Here is a 17,379-nt window from a genome sequence, read left to right as displayed (position 1 = left end):
TGACTACTACAGAGGATCAGGGTATATCTTTTAAGGGGCCGCATGCCTTAAGGAGTCAAAAGTCAGTGTGCAGGAAGCAGCTCTCCACCAGGTAGTCTTTTGCTTTGCCTTCATTACCCCTTCCGAGAAGTTTAATGACCACCTCTCCTCCCCAGAGTTCCATAGCACTGACCTCTATACCACACAAAGCTCGGGACCTTTCTGCTGCCAGCTGGATGCATTCTCTAGTCCTCAACGCTTCTAGCTTATACTCCAGGCTACCTTCAGTCGGAACTACATTTTCCATTTGTTTCATAGACTTCTACTGAGTTGGGCATGGCCCTCTTGACACAGCAGACTTCTGATACCTATTTGTTAAACATAAGTGAAATTACTCATCAGCCAATTAATTAACAGAAGGGTAAACCTAGCCTCCTGCTTCTTTGCCTTTAGAAGCAGCACTGTCTCATGTGTAACAATGAAGACTGAGATGTGGTCCCAGCGACCAAGATCAGGGCTACTGAGGTGAAGGCTTTCAGAAAAGCCACAAAGCCCAAGAGGAAGATGCAGCTTCCCCCTGAGTCAGCCCTGGACTCCCAAAGTAAGAGAACAGACCTGGGGGTGCCACATCCCAAGAGAGCAATGAAATCCCCGCTAGCTCCTGTATCAGCCTAGGGAAAGTCAGGTGATGTTAGCTGCGGACTCCTAGTCCAGCTTTACTAATCCATACAGAATTCCGTCAGCAAACAGCAAGAGGCAAGAGCAGCTGATCCCTTCTGGGGGATAACCTACCCACCTCCCACGACAGCGGTGGAGATCTCAGTTGACAAAGGCTGTGAGGCACTAGCAGAGGCTTCAGGGTTCTTAGACAAAGCAGCGTTATTACAGTGACGCTGAAGACTGGCTGATCATAGAGGCAACGTCCTTATGCTCCTTGGCTTCAATAGCTTTAATTATATTTACTGTGAATTCTCAAACTGGTGGGTGTACAAATGTGCAAGGAAAAATAGGAGTGTGCGCGTAAAATTAATCCCACCAGGTGCTGGGAAGCTACTACTAATCATTAACACTGTGAATTTGGAATTGCTAAACTGAGCTGCTTCCGAGTCAAATTATCATCTATACAAACGAGTTGAGGATGTCAAGGGGAGGGATGAGTTGAGGATGGCAAGGGGAGAGATGGGACGGGAATTTGACCTCCCAGTGAGACTGGGTGGCTTCGTCTGTCCCAAACCACAGTAAAAGGATGATTCCTGTTTTGCCACGGTAAGCCACCAAGAATTGCATTGGGGTGAAGAAAAATAAACCCCACATCAAATGTTTCATTTTTACACACAAATTAAAGCTAAAGGGTGTGTTTATAAATATTCCTAATTCAATCTCTTTGACTTTAATCTTTCAGGCAGTTGCAATGAACATTTATGGTCAAACATTACTCTTCCATGATTTCAAAAATGCCTTTCAGGAAGCATCAGCGCATCTCTTGGGATTCTTGTGCCCTACGACCACCTCTGCTTGAGATTTCTGAGGTCTAATTTGCCTAACTCCACTTTCTTCACTGGAATGTAATTGTTAGGTATATGAGTGTTTTAAACAAACACAGCTGTAAACACTTAGGAAAAATGAAAATTTGCTAGGGTTTGGGGGGTGGGGAGAGTAACAAACTTACTACCCTTTTCAGTTTTGCAAAAGTGCTATTCCAGTCTTTGCAGTGAGAAATGCCTGCATTTTGCCATAGCTGGTCCCATATTCTACAAGCAGACCCCAAAGTTACCTACAGCAGCAGAGTTCTTGACCCAAATAGAACAAAAAATGGCTGCCAGTCTTACACACCCATAACTCCAAGATGATATGCCTGAATCTAGAGGCATAAAGAGGCCACATCAGAGCCTTGTGAGAATCAAAAATTTTTAATTAACCTAGTGATAATTAAAAGGTCATAGTTTATCACTACCTTCCTACCACAAAATCAAGAGGGCACTACATTATACCTGAAACTTGATACCCAGAAATACCATCTCTACTGTCAAAAACAAAAACAAACTAAAAACAAGTGTTGGCAAGGATGTGAAGAAATTGACACCTGTGCACTACTGGTGGGAATGTAAACTAGTACAGCTGCTATGAAAGCCAGTATGGTGCTTCCTTAAAAAATTAAGCATTAATTTTTTTTTTAAATATTTTATTTATTTATTCATGATAGTCACAGAGAGAGAGAGAGAGGCAGAGACACAGGCAGAGGGAGAAGCAGGCTCCATGCACCGGGAGCCCGACGTGGGACCCGATCCCGGGTCTCCAGGATCGCGCCCTGGGCCAAAGGCAGGCGCCAAACTGCTGCGCCACCCAGGGATCCCCAATTAAGCATTAATTAATAGAATTACTACATGATACGGCAATCCTAAATCTAAATACATACCCAAAAGAACTGAAAGCAGGATCTTGAAGATATATCTGTACATCAATGTTCATAGCAGTATTATTCACAATAGCCAAAAGGTAGAAGCAACCCAAATGTCCATCAATGGATGAATCAATAAACAAAATGTGATGTGTGTATATAGATATGTACACACACACAGATATAGAGATATAGAGATAGAGATAGAGATGATACAGATATACACACACAATGGAATAGTCTGTCATTAAAAGGAAGGAAATTCTGGGATGCCCGGGTGGCTCAGCGGTTGAGCATCTGCCTTTGGCTCAGGGCATGATCCCTGGGTCCCAGGATCAATTCCCACATCAGGCTTCCTGCATGGAGCCTGCTTCTCCCTCTGCCTGTGTCTCTGCCTCCCTCTCTCTCTCTCTCTCTCTGTGCTCTCATGATAAATAAATAAAATCTTAAAAAAAAAAAAGGAAAGAAATTCTGACACATGCTACAACATGGATGAACCTTGTGATATTACGTGAAGTATAATAAATCAATCACAAAAGAAAACTAGGATTTCATGTATATGAGGTACCTGGAGCAGTCAAATTCACAGAGATAGAAAATTAGAATGGTGGTTGCTAGGTAATGGGAGAAAGACAGAATGGAGTACAGAGTTTCAGTTTTGCAAGACAACAAAGTTCTGGAATGAGTGACGGTGATGGTTACACAACAACATGAATGAACTTAATGTCACTGAACTGCACATTTTTAAATGGCACAAATGGTAAAATTTATATGTATTATAGTAGGGCTATATTATTATATTATTATTGCTAGGGCTACCATAACCAAGTTCTACAGACTAGGTGGCTTAAGCAACAGAAATTTATTTCCTCACAATTCTAGAAGCTAAAGTGTGAGATCAAAGTATCAGTAGGGTTGGGGCTCTCTGAGGCCTCTCTCCTTGGCTAGTCAATGGCCATCTTCTCTGTGTCCTCACATGGTTTTCCTTCAGCAACTGTCTGTATCTAAATTTCCTCTTCTTACCAGGACACCAGTCATACTAGAGTAGGGCCAATTCTAATGGTCTCATTTTAATTTAATAACCTCTTTAAAGGCCCCGTCTCCAAATACAGCCACATTCTGAGGTACTAGAGGTTAGGACTTTGACGTAAGAATTTGGGGAGACAGAATTTAGCCAATACATGTATATTTTACTACATTTAAAAATAATACTAAGATAAAATGTAATAGGCCTGGGGAAAAACACAGCCTGTGGGAAGGCCTTGAGGAAGAAAAAGGATGGTGATTCCAGGAAATGAAAGAAGGCCCATGAGCCTACAGCAGAGGGGAAGTGATAGTATTATCAACAGAAGACAAATGAAAAGACAATTCTTGAAAATTCATTTCAAAATTTACAAAAACTCAAAAAAAAAAAAGTAAACCTTCTTACAGGAACAGCCATGACAAAGAATAAGCAGCTTACCTAAGAAGAAGTAATGCTAGTTACCATGTATCAGTAATTCAAATTAACTTTTGAAAGACCTCTGCACTCAAAAATATATCCGTTCCTTCCCAGCATTATCTTTGTATTCTTATTAGAATCCTAAATTTTCCAAAAAGTTCTTTTTTCCAGCCTTGGGTTTTTTTTAATTAGCATTATGGTGAAACACACATTAAGACGTACATGTTAACCATTTCATGAAGTTTTTATTTATAAAAATATCATCACTTATGAGAAAACGTCCCTTAAGCTAACCTCAGGGTACACTGTTAAATGGAGAGAAGACTGGGCAGTAATTAATGCTATCATTTTATATCAAGCCAACTTAATTTTCCATTAAATTTCATAAAATTTCTGAAATTTGTTAACCACAGGGTCAAGAAAAATACCAACGGTCTCACATTAAAGATCTGGATTGGTATTCATAACCCAAAACCCCTGCTGGCCGCATGCTGGGCAGCCTGTGGTGTGACACCACTGAAACAGACCTGTCGGTCCCCAGCATCCTAATCATCGTCCTCCAACTGTCATAGTATGCACTCCAAAGAAAACGTCTGAGGCACTGAATGTTAGCCAAAACTTTTCCACAATAGAGGTAAATCAGGAGGAAACAAGGAAAAAAAGACTCCAAAATGTTTAAAGGGCCAAAACTTACTTCTCAATTTTGTCCAAGAGCAATCATGAACAGAAAGCGAGAGAGAATGTCACAATCATACAGGCAGAAAATCGACTACTGGACATGAGCACTTCCTCCTCCTCCTCCTGGCAATGGACTCTGCCTACCAAAAAAAAATAAATTCCATCACATATTATAGACATATATGCATATATACATGCACACACTTACATATCCAGGATATGGAAGAAACACCCACCAGTCAGTAAGAGAAGACTAACTGGAAAAACATGGCAAACTTCCATAGAAAAGAAAGCCAGAAAAATTAATAGCCATTTGAAGATATATCTTTAACCTCATTAATAATAAGGAAAATGAAAATTAAAGTCACAATAATGTAAATTATACAACATAAATTACACCTCAATTTCTAAAACATACAATAAGATGATCTCACACCTACCATACAGTCAAAAATTTTTAAAAATCTGATCACAGGTGTTGTTCAGCCACAGGCTACATCATACATTCTGATACAACCACTGGCAAATAGTCATCATCACCTAGTAAAATTAAACATGCATAATTTCTATGACCTGGCATTTCCACTCCTAGGTTTACACAATACTCTCCTGTATATACAACAGGAACTATGTTCATACCAATCTTTCTCATGATTGCAAAAAGTTGAACATAAGTGTCCCTCAGAGATAGAAAAGATAATTAAATATGGTATATTCTTTTAAGGTTTTATTTTTATCAGAAAGACAACATACAAGCAGAGGGAGGGGAGGGGGAGGAGGGGGGGGAGAGAGAGAGAGAGAGAGAATCTCAAGCTGACTCTCCACTAAGCACAGAGCCCAGGGCTCAAGATCATGACCTGAGCTAACCAATAGTCAGACACTTAACCAACTGAGCTAGCTACCCAGGTGCCCCAATATGGTGTATTCTTATGATGCAATTCTATACAGCAGTAAATAAAATATAGCTTCATGAATAAACATGGATAAGTCTCAAAAACAGAATCTTGAATAAAGCGACAAAGTACAGAAGAATACATGTTATAAGATTTCATTTCTACAAAGAAAAGGAGCTAAAATTAAACAATATATTGTTTGAGATAAATACACATAAGGCACATCCTTTTTTTTAAGAAAAAAAAAGGCAATGACTAAAAATTAAAGAATAATGGTTACCACAGGAGGTAGAGGGAATGAAGAAGACACAATCAAGGAAGGACACATAAGAGTTTCATAAGTACCAAAAATATAATATTTAAAGCTATCTAGTAGGCACCAGTTCTAGTAGTTCACGCTATTATTTTTTTTAAATTATACATACACTGATATATTCTCTTGTATATGTATGTACATATGTATATCTCTCACTTCAAAAAGTAAAATAAAAGCCAAAAGCCAAATGCTATTTCTTTTTAATAAACAACCTGGCAAGGCTTCAGTTTCAAAATGGTTGATGGCCTGGTTGCCCTTCCTGAATTCCTAATGAAGTGAAAGCTTCAAAAAACAAAACGGAAGAATTCTAAGAGATTAAAAAAGGTTTGCTGGAAAAGAACTTCAAATGGACAAGAGACTACAACAAATTCTAGGAAACAGGAAATGGGAACATGCCGACAGATGGAGCATGAGGGGAAAGCAGCTACCCAAGGGCCACCAAGGAGACAATCTGCTCCACAGAATCCCGAGGAGACTCTGGGCTCAGAGACAACAAGTATCACAGAGTGAGGAGGATGACACAGAGCAGGAAATACAGGGATGACGCGATGACAGTTCCCACTGCCACACCAGCTCCCTCACCCTCTCACAGAGTCTCCAGGTAGCTTGGCCAAGTATAATGACAGACAAAACATCTGGGGTTCATCTCTAAAGGAAATGAACCAGTTTTGACAGTAGGGAGTGAGAGATGCTTTCATGAAGGCTTCTGACATGAATTTTGGTCCTCAGAGTAAATCCTCCTCATTAGGGCATTTTTGGAAGAAGCAAAGCTGCCAGGTGACCACTCAGCCCCCGCCTCTCAACTCTATTTGGAATTGCCGCTTAGAGGAACCATACAGCTTGGGGTAAGAAAACTACATACGGATATTTTTTAAATAGTAGAGCAAACTCTCCCAGTCTCTCATTCTTTATTATGAAAAGGCGACCAAGCCTACAAGGAAAATTGGTAACATTAGGGAGAAAAAAGCCGGGATGAAACAGTTAATTCAGGAAAACAAAAGAGCACTTTAAAGGGAAATCACTCGAATTCAATTCAAAGATTCCAACAAGATACTACAACCATTAAATAAGAATGGCACACAATAATAATAAAATGATTAAAGAATCATGAAGAACTTTCTTTTAAGATTTTATTTATTTATTAGAGAGAGACGTGTGAGTGGGCAGAGGGCAAGGGAGAGAGAGAATCTCAAGCAGACTCTCCACTGAGTGTGGAGCCCCCTACATGGGGCTCAGTCTCAGGACCCTGAGATCATGACCAGAGCAGAAACCAAGAGTCAGACATTAGGCCCACTGAGCCAACCAGGTGGCCCTAATGAAATACTTTTTAAATAATCTTGATAATATGATTACCAAAATAAAAATTCAGTGAAAGTAATGTAAGATAAAAATGAGGAAATCTTTCAAAATGTGTAATGAAAGACAACAGAAAATAGAAAAGAACAGATCACAAACAAAGAACCAATGCAGGAGATACAATATCCAACCAGATCTTCCCTGACCCTAACCTTGACTGGTCAGTGAGCCCAGCATAGATACCTGATCCAGGAGAAATAGATCCATCTGTTGAAATAACCCAGTCAAATTGTCCCTTTCAAGAATCTGACTTATGAAAAATACAGGCTGTAACATGAGCCTAAAACCAAAGGTCACATCAGTGCTAATAGGTATAAACATATTGGCCCATGTAAGAGAAAAGGGAATAGAGAGGTAGAGAAAGACAGAACAACGGAGGAGGCAATGTGCCCCTGATTCTTGACTTTTTATCCCATGCTTTAGTCCCTAATGGATCCCCTGATATCACTAAGATCAGCTGTTAAATCCCACATTTTGAGGTTTTTAAAATTTTTATTTAAGTTAACTGAGCAGGCTGCTATTCTCTGCAACCAATAAAACTCTGAGTAAAACAGTAGGTATCTATTGGAACTGCACAGTAACCAAGAGATACCACATTATGTCTGTCTTTCTCTTCACTGATCATCTGTGCAGAACACAATATTGGCTCCCACTGCCTGTCATTCTGTCAGCATCCTGCACAAATGTGAGCTGGGTGGTGCTGTTGAACATCATTAAGATTATATGTGATCAGATACTCCCAATAATTAAAATGTCAAAATCCAAGAGTAAACATATAGTGTATTCAATGAAAACTCAAAACTGTGAACAATTGAGAAAAGGAAGAGAATATTAACTTGCCTTACAATATGGAACAAGAGAACAAATGGCTCCAGATTTGGAAAGAAAATGAACAAATTAATGTCTTTTGTATCCTCACAGAGTTTTTCAATCAGCCTGAAAAATTAGAAAGCCATGTAAAATTTCTCTTTTGATGACATGAATAAAGCCTGATTTACTTAGAAAGGGCAAGGAATGCCATTGTCTAGACTAATCTGCACTGAACAAGGAAAGAATATTCTTTGAAGTTCAGAAAATGGAATGGAACCCTTTTGCATATTTGGAAGGTAGTTTCATGCATTCCCTAGATAATCAGAGTCAAACCACAGCATAAGAATCTCAAGCCAACGTCTAAGACCCTGAAAAATGAATACTATGCAACTGAGCAGGGGCAGGATAACCACAGGTGAAGGTGAAAGTTGGAGTGTGACTGCTCACATGATAAGCAGCCACCACGTCTTGTCTTTCCCAGACTTTCTGATGTCAGAAACCAGTAAAATTACATATATACACATATACAGATTCAGACACACATACACAGAGACCCACATATTCCATATTCCATCAATATGAGTTTTCTATTTTTCAAAGTAAAGGTGATTCATTGAAGCCCTTACTACATACTATCACCAATATTTGATTTTTTTTTTCTTAAGTAGGCTCCACACCCAGTGAGGAGCCCACATAGTACCTGAACGCACAACCCTGAGATCAAGACCTGAGTTGAGATCAAGAGTCAGACGCTTAACCAACAGAGCCATCCAGGCACCCCTCATTATCATTCAATTTTTAAAAGGGACATTTTAATGCCCCCTCCCCAACCAAAAAGGAAGAATTTGATCTTAGCACTTCCTACAGCCCAAAAAAAAACTTCATCACAAGCTACTAACTACACTTACAGTGAGTCACTTTTGCACCACAGCTTAGTGGGTTTCGCATTAGCTGTGTTTTGGGATTCATTTCCTCACCCCCCCAGCTCATCATTCTATCAGCCCCTTCCCTCAAAAAGGTTATATTATAAAGACAGGAAAGCAACAAATAGGCAAATGGAATATTAAAGAACAATGCAGCATTTGGGAGCCCAAAAACATAATACAGATGGCTTTGTGTAAGGGTTGAAAGTCTCTCTGGTGGATTAAGAAAAACAATTTGGATAGGCGAAGGAGGAGAAGCCCCACCACATGATCATGATGGATGACAAATGGTGTAAACAGAGGTGCTTTAAAAAAAGAATGCAACGCTTTAGGAGACATGAAGGGTAGACCCCCAGCTGAGTACACAATGGGCCAGGGAGTTGTGCGATGGAACTGAAAGGTCTGAGTGAGGGGTTTCACTGGATGCCAGGCTGCAGAGCTGGGACTTTGTTTAGAAGCAACAAGGAATCGCCAGTAGAACTAGCAGGACAAATGAAGCATATCAGGAATATTAACCCGCAGAAGCTACAATCTTAGTAATAAATTTGGGGAACATTAAGTAATTTCCTGGGCAGGTAGGAAGTTACTTCCAGTTCTGGCTCAAAAAGTTCGATTTGAGAAGATTCAGGCCCATCTACCTTATGTGGAAATATACTGTCATCATTTCTGTACCAAGAGCCTCGATGCCAGTGACTATCTAAATCCCCTTGAAAATCATCTAATCTGCTCTAATTTGTATGGCACCCAATTCCTTTAGGGTTTTGCTCTCAGTGTCATTGGTGGAAATAAAATCATGAAAGAGAGTTGTTTTAGAAGAGGATGAGAAATGATCCATTAACAGAAATGTCCACTAGCAACTAAAGATTCATTTGCCCAAACAATATTTATTGAGCCCCTGCTTGGCATCTACGATGTGCCAGACACTCGAACAAAAAAAGATGAAGATCCTTGCCTTTGTGAAGCTTACATTCAAGCAGGAATAGAGAGACAAACAACAAACATAGTAAATACTTCATAGAGTTTGTAAAAAGTGCTTTGGAAGAAAGATATAAAAGGAAAAATAAAGGGGATCCCTGGGTGGCGCAGCGGTTTAGCGCCTGCCTTTGGCCCAGGGCGCGATCCTGGAGACCCGGGATCAAATCCCACGTCGGGCTCCCAGTGCATGGAGCCTGCTTCTCCCTCTGCCTATGTCTCTGCCTCTCTCTCTCTCTGTGTGACTATCATAAATAAATAAAAATTAAAAAAAAAAAGGAAAAATAAAGATTGGCACTAATCTCAAAAAAAAAATCTAAATGTTTTTAACAATGTTAAAAAAAAAAAATCACTACTTGAAGCTAAGAAAAGGGAGGAGTTCCCCAGAGAGTAGACTATTTGGTTAAAGCCCCACCTACTTCTAAAATTCTGCCATTCCAGGTTATGGATTTGGACATAAATAACCTCAAGCTTCTTGTTTACACAGACGGTTCGATCAAAGAATCACAGAATTGCATGGACTTGAAGAGACATCAGAGACCCACCACCATGGAACTGTCATCTTCCAGATGAGGAAATGGAGACCCACAGAACTCAGGTAAAGTCATCGTAGAGACAAAGAGGACTGAGAGCCAAAGAGGAGTTCCAGAACTCTCTAGCTTTTTCTGTAACTTTTAATGACAGAAGCTCTTTTGGTCACTTCAGAAGAGCTTCAAACCCCATTGGAGGCAATGAATAAAAAATATTTTTGGTCATATTAGTATATGGTTTTGCTGTATAATGGCAATAATAAGAAACAGCCAGCACTTATATAGCACTTACTTTGTGCTGGATGCTCCTCTAACCCCTTGTCGTGAATAATAAACACAACCACCCTATGAGGCAGACTCCAGTCAGTGCTTTAACACCATGTTAGCCCCCTTCTAATTATTTATACACAGTCTCTAAAACAGAATCTTTATCATTAATTAGGAAACTAAGGTCTCGAGTTTTCATTTGGCTCTAGCAGAATTAGAACATGCTTATATGTCAAAAATGCAACTATTTAAGATTCATCTGAGGAAAACGTGCTTTAGAAGAAAATTTGAAACGAGATAATATAATCATTATCATGCTAAATAATGGGTAGTTATTAATTCAATTAAGGGTCCTTGAGGTTTGCTTTCAACCACATACTATTTTGGTTATAATAAGCAGTGTTTAAAAATGAAATTCTGAAAAAATAAAAATAAAAGTAATAATAAAAATGAAATTCTGGCAAGGCGGGGGCTTCTTTGTGTTGTCCTTTTTTTTTTTTTATTGAACGAATCTCACATTTTCAGTGGAGAGTAGGGAGAGGAAAACACAATGAAAAAAGTTCCTTCTCTGGTTAGAATTTTTCTAAGCATTTGATATTTACAGTTTCACTATTAGAATCATGATACTTACCAATAACATATGATAATGTGGAATAACTGATAAAATACATCTTTTTAAGTTTTTTAAAAAAACAAAGATTCCCCTTCTCAACACACACCAAATATAGATTTTTGTAAAATTATTTTAAAAAAAAAAAGCGTTACCAACTATGTGTCTGAAGTTGATGATCTTTTGCCTTCAGTTAACCAGGTTCATTTTCATTTCAATGGACTTTCCTATAAAAGACTTTTGACTATGTGCCACATACTATTATAATTCACTCTACATTCATTAGATGTACTGGAATTTAATCATATAGAATAATAGTTGAATACATGGATCATTGGCTATAGCTCACAACCATTTTATTACAACTATTCTAGAGGTGATGCCATCTGCATTACACAGTAGGCATAATAACTACAGTAGTTATGTGCACAGATCTCAAAGCAACTTCTCAATCCACACTGATTAGACTGCTCCTCTCTTAGTATCATTCCCTTACCCTTTTTTTGAGAGAGGAGAGAACTGATCCTTCCTACTGGAGCAAAGCTGGGAGACGCCAGGCTCCGAATTTTGATACAGCAGTATATTTAGATATGACACAATGAGGAAAATAGCATATGTTGGTTCCAATATCTCATCCTTAGAAGCATCACATTTCATTGTGCCATATTTTCAAACATACAATCCCTCTGACCCTCAGCACATTTCAAAACCTTCTCTGGCATACTGCCTATTTCTTTCTCCTTGTCCTTATCACCATGGACGGCCCAACATGGAGCTATTTTTGAATGACCTACTAATGCTCAATTCAGCCATTATTTGAGTGCCAAATGTGTGCAAGGCCCTGTGATAGCAATGTAAAGAATATCAGGAAAATTGGTAGAATTCTTGTCTCCAAACAATTTTTAAACTAGTATGAAAAGGTAAGTGTACCAATGACTACAGCAACAAGGCAGAAAGAGAGTCAGAAGGAGGAGGAGGAGGAGGAAGAAGAAAAGTAGGTGGGCACGGCCTCTAAGCTCAGCGGCAGCCAACATGTAGAGGGAAACATGATCGGTTATAAGATTCAGTGTCCACAGGGTAAAAATAAACCAGCTGCTCAGAGAGAGAACAACTATTTTTTGACACAGAAATCAGAAAATCAACCTACAGTTCCTGACAGAAGATTCTGTTAAATGTAATAAAAATCCTAAGGATGTATATCTTTTTTTGTTTGTTTTTACAATAAACAATAAGTTTGAGTAGATCTGAGAAGACCTAATGAAAATCAAGAAATTCAACACAGAGATGAGGCAGGAGAGCAGGCCTCAGCTCTACCATGACCACAAATTCCATACTTGTACCATTCAGAGAAGATACTGCAGCATTACTGCCACATTTAGAATAACTGCATTTCTTTTTTATGGAATGGTATGGGGTCTAAATAAGTAAATGCCACTGTATTATATAACTAAATTCACTTTTCCTTATACAAGTTGAATCACAAAGATATTTTGATATCAACAGTTCATACTTCACATAAATAGAATGTAGGTCATCAGTCTGAAACAACCAAAAATGAGTTACATCTAGGAATTACAATTTTTAAAACAAAGTTCCTAAAAAATATCTCACTATGATATTCACTTGATTCTACAAAGGTTTTTGTACCATTCAAGTTTATATCAGCATAGGTTTGTGTCTTCTTACTTTATAAGAACTAACAAAGTAGTTTGAGGAAGGATAACACTTTTTCGGGTTTAAAATTAGGGGAAAATTTCTACTAGAGAGTAAATCCAATAACAGCTATCCCTATACTTGGCTATTTTAATTTAACAGATTTTTGTTAAAATATGTTTAGTTCCTGATCTGGTCACTGAAAGCGAAAGTCTCCTTCTAAAGAATGGAAAAGATCTTCCTTAGACAACAGAATCTAGGAATGATTGGTGATGAGGTCAATTCTTGTTAACTAACCAGTGACCTATTCATTTCTCAATAGTGAACAACCCACAGACATTACACAGTCTTCTGCAGCACAATTTACACAAATTGATTAGAAATAAAAGCATTACTAGATCACATTAGTTCCAAATCCAATGATTAGTCCTCAGCCATCATTAACATCAACTCCAAGATCCTACATGGACCAAATATTAAAATTTATGAATTACAGACAAAAAAATTTGAATTCTTACTGCAAAAATTCATACCTAAAAACGAATAATTGACCAAGAAGAGATAGAGAGGGTAGGGTCAATGTGCAAATATTTACTCATGAACTTGGCTCTCACTATTGCCTCATGTTTTATTTGGTTCTGCAGTCTGTGGGTATGTACCATTTCCCTAAAAATTATCAAGTAAGTCAAGGCTCATAGAGAACAATGAACATATGAACTTAAAATAGGATATGTCCTTGTATTTATAGACTGATCTTTATCTTCTTAGTACATCTCACTTGTGCGTAAACAGCATAGGAGCATTATTTATTTAGCCCTCGTCTCATCCCACAAAGAATTTGAGGTGACTAATGAGAAACTCATATATGAAGAAAACCAAAAATTATGACAAAGGGAACTATAAATTAGGGAAGAAAATGAAGACTATGGCTGGGAGAAGAGATATTAGAATAGAACTTAGAGGCACCTGGGTGGCTCAGTTGGTTGAGCGTCTGCCTTCTGCTCAGGGCGTGATCCCAGGGTCCTGGGATCGAGTTCCGAATCAGGTTCCCCACAGGGAGTCTGCTTCTCCCTCTGCCTGTGTCTCTGCCTCTCTCTGTGTCTCTCATGAATAAATAAAATCTTCAAAAATATAGAACTTAAATATGGAGACCGTAAGAATTTGATTCTGTGCTTTCTGTGCTTCCCAGCAGCCAACACAAAAAGGGTGATGTGACCAGTTCTACGATTTTCATGAGGAACAAACATTTGCACCCCTCCAGGGAAACAAAGCTGTTTCCCATTACTTACTTGAAAGAAATGCTCTAGGAGACACCAAAAGATAGGATGCAAAAATGTCCCAATGTTATCCCAACAACAAATGGGGTCCCAAAGCTGGAATTTTTTTATGTTGTCCCTGATTAATACTGAATTCTACAAAGGAGTCCAGATAAAATAGCCCAGGAGCACAATTTTTCAAGCCACACAGTGGATTGAGCTGAGAGTGCAGGGCTGGAATCCAACAATGTAGTTTAAGAGATTATTAGCACTAAAGAACAAAAACAAAAATAAAAGTCAATAGCCAAGGGGCACCCGGGTTAAATAACTGCCTTCTGCTCAAGTCGTGATCCCAGGGTCCTGGGATCGAGTCCTGCATCAGGCTTCCCGCAGGGAGCCTGCTTCTCCCTCTGCCTATGTCTCTGTCTCTGTCTCTCTCATGAATAAATAAATACAATCTTAAAAAAAAAAAATCAATAGCCAAAATTACCAGGTTCCTAAGTTTCCATCCTCACCTCCTTTCTTCTCTTTGAATAAATCAGTCCTTGGCCAATGTCATCTATCCTTACAACTAGAGCTGCTTAATTATAACCCCAATCTACATATTCTAACCCAGAGCTAAAATCTTATCTTCACTTACTTCACTTATCGGACACTGTTACCTCAAAGTCAGTGAAGCACATTAACAGGCACATTAACTCTACAAATCCCAAACTAATCTAAGCAATCTGTCTCTCAAACACATTTTCCTTCTGTCATCTCTCATTTGCATAGAAATCCTATCTGCTGTCATCTCATCTTACATTCTTGAAATCAATGTTTCTCCTTCTCTACCCCAACTTCCCACATCTGGACAGTAGCCTGCCTTACTATTCCTACCTGTACAACGGCCCCACTATCTCTAAGCCAGACCCAGGGACCACCATCCTAGGTCATATCACCATTAGCTCAAGGCCAGCACCCGGGCCTCCTGAATTATCACTCGGTCACCTCTCCCTCTCCACCCTCCCCTGCCAATTGATCTGACACACTGCTGCAAGAATAATATTCCTAAGGCTGTGATTATGTCCATCTACTAAAAAAGGCTTCAGCAGGTTCCTCTGCTTATCTGAAGCAACCCGAGATATCAAGCCTAATGGCTTTCTCTCTCCCACACACCGCCTACCACAGCCAGCCCCTAAGTCTAGCCACTCCCTAAATAAGCTGGATCTTTCCACTTTTGTTCTTGGTAATGTAACCATGAGATGCCCTTCCCTTCATCTCTGCCGTGTTTAAAGAATTAATTTAAGTGTCACCTCACTCAGGAAGGCTTCTCGAATTCTCTGGATGAGACGTAACACTTCCTCCTCTCTCCTTCCCCTTGCACTTGTCTACAGCTGCCATCCCTCACAGTAATCACCCACATCTATCACCAGTGTCTCCCCTGTCGAGCCTCTACTTGAGCCTCCTCCACCACTACCACCCTAGACACACATCTGGTCCTAAGAGCGCACTGCTCGTGGCGATCCCTCAGCCCTCTCCTGACAACACGCAAGGCCTTCACAGCTGGCATCGCCCAGAGCATGTAGTTCACACATCATTGGCCACCACACACTCTGAATCATGCTGTAGTGGGCTGCTGACACGTCTGTCTCCTCCAGGCCAGGTATCAAACCTTACTTATCTTTGTGATCTAATGAGCCACCCAGCTACTCTCTGCACACCACCCTGTTTTCACTCTCGGCAGGTCTTTTCTTGCTTGTTTATGGTCTATCTCCTTCCCACTGGAACGTACACTCAGTGAGAATGCAGACCTTGCCTGCTTTGTTCTCATCTGTGTTCCCAGCATCTAGAACAGCGCCTGGCACAAAGCAAGTGACCAAAAGCCTTACGTGACTGATAAACAGATGAATGACTCTCCGTGTCTAGCCCAGTCCTGGGACACCATAGGTGCCAAAGCAGCATCGGCTGAGTAAATGAATTCTGTCTTGTTTAACTTATTTTTGTATATATTTTACAGGCTCTGACAGTTAGTGATCTTGATACAGTCTCTAGCTCCTGGTACAGTGCTTAACACATGTTGGGCCCTCAATAAACTTCTATTAAATTGAATTGCTGGTTCAATAAAAGCCCAAGTAATTTATTAATTTATCTTCTTGATCTGATTTAGTCTTGTCAGTAAGAGGAGTCTATTTTTTCTTATGCCACATAATGCCTTCCTCCCAGAAGAAAGGAAGCAGGGCGGGAGGTCCAGATCACCAGCTATGCTGAGAGGTCTGGGTTCAGATCCCAGCTCTGGCCTGATCACCCACACAGCTTTGAGCATACCATTTCACCTCATCACTCTGGCTCAAAGCAACCTATTTACTTCACAGCTAAATGAACCATCAGTCCTAAATCCTTTATTACCCCTTCTTTACCAGTTTTAGATTGTTTAACTCATGTTAGAATATTTTAATAGGCCACCTGGGTGGCTCAACTGGTTAAACGTCTGCCTTTGGCTCAGGTCATGGTCCAAGGGTCCTGGGATCCAGCCCCGTATCAGGCTCCCTGCTCGGTGAGGAGTCTGTTTCTCCCTTTCTCTCTCCCTCTGCCTCTCCTCCTGCTTATGTTCTCTCTCACTCTCGAATAAAAAAATTTTTAAAGAATATTTTAATATACGTTGTCTGAACTTGAGTAGATCCTTATGTAAAGAATTCTTAACATAAAATTGTAGAGGATTATGGTTACAAGGCATTAATTCTCCATTAAATTTTCATGACCTCAGGGTGCTTCAGTGCTGGCCCAGTGAGCACAGTGACCTGAGCACAATACCACCATCATTCCTAGGACTTCCCGGAGCTACAGCAGAACACTGTCCCAAGATGGAACCAACTTGCATGGAAGAGCAATTCTCTTTCCCGTCACACCCCCTACAGGAAACACCAAAACAATCAGATACGCGATAAGCATAAGAACTGTACCCATTAAATACATTACATAATAACATGACCCCAGCTTAAGGTTGGATGATTTATAGAAACCAAAAGTAATAGAGAGCTTAATGTCCAAGTACATCCTAGTCAAAATGCAGTGGACAGAATTCAAATCCCTGTGAGAGACAGTAATTCCCTTTAGAGGCAAGGAATGGTTGACCAGGGCTCATACAGATGAATGTCACTGATTCAGGTACGAGGTTATGACTCAGGAATCACTGAGATTCACAGACAGAAAACCCAGTGAGTCCTCTGTACAAACACAGAAAGGTCTTTCTGTAAGAGCTTTGATGAACAAGAAGCAGTGGCCTGCCAGAAACAAGTTAGCACAGAACCATGTTTT

General features: G+C 39.7%; 1 protein-coding gene and 1 long non-coding RNA gene across 12 annotated transcripts in view; one reads left to right on the top strand and one right to left on the bottom strand.

The window, feature by feature from the left end:
• The window catches only part of FHIP1A (FHF complex subunit HOOK interacting protein 1A), a 233,731-nt gene that overhangs the window by 188,984 nt on the left and 27,368 nt on the right, over positions 1-17,379 (bottom strand). For 6 of the 9 annotated variants that reach the window (XR_013351016.1, XR_013351009.1, XR_013351014.1 and 3 more), the window contains exon 2: positions 4,513-4,636. The exons of 2 other annotated variants lie outside the window; for them this stretch is intronic. The gene's annotated coding sequence lies outside the window, so the exon portion shown is untranslated. Of the gene's footprint in view, positions 1-2,945; positions 3,004-4,512; positions 4,637-17,379 lie in introns of those variants that run through there. One more of the 9 variants, XR_013351011.1, reaches the window with a different exon arrangement.
• Positions 3,033-17,052, top strand: LOC144282549 (uncharacterized). Of its 3 annotated transcripts, none has more exons than XR_013351022.1 (4): positions 3,033-3,137; positions 4,232-6,550; positions 10,254-10,364; positions 16,829-17,052. It is a non-coding gene; the product is annotated as an uncharacterized LOC144282549 (long non-coding RNA). The 3 variants fall into 3 exon arrangements; XR_013351021.1 differs by having other exon boundaries at positions 3,035-3,137; positions 4,232-4,452; XR_013351020.1 differs by lacking the exon at positions 4,232-6,550.

This window comes from Canis aureus, chromosome 13 (genome assembly GCF_053574225.1).
Source record: "Canis aureus isolate CA01 chromosome 13, VMU_Caureus_v.1.0, whole genome shotgun sequence".
In the NCBI taxonomy this organism is placed as follows: domain Eukaryota; kingdom Metazoa; phylum Chordata; class Mammalia; order Carnivora; family Canidae; genus Canis; species Canis aureus.
This window is presented reverse-complemented; position numbering and strand designations above follow the sequence as displayed.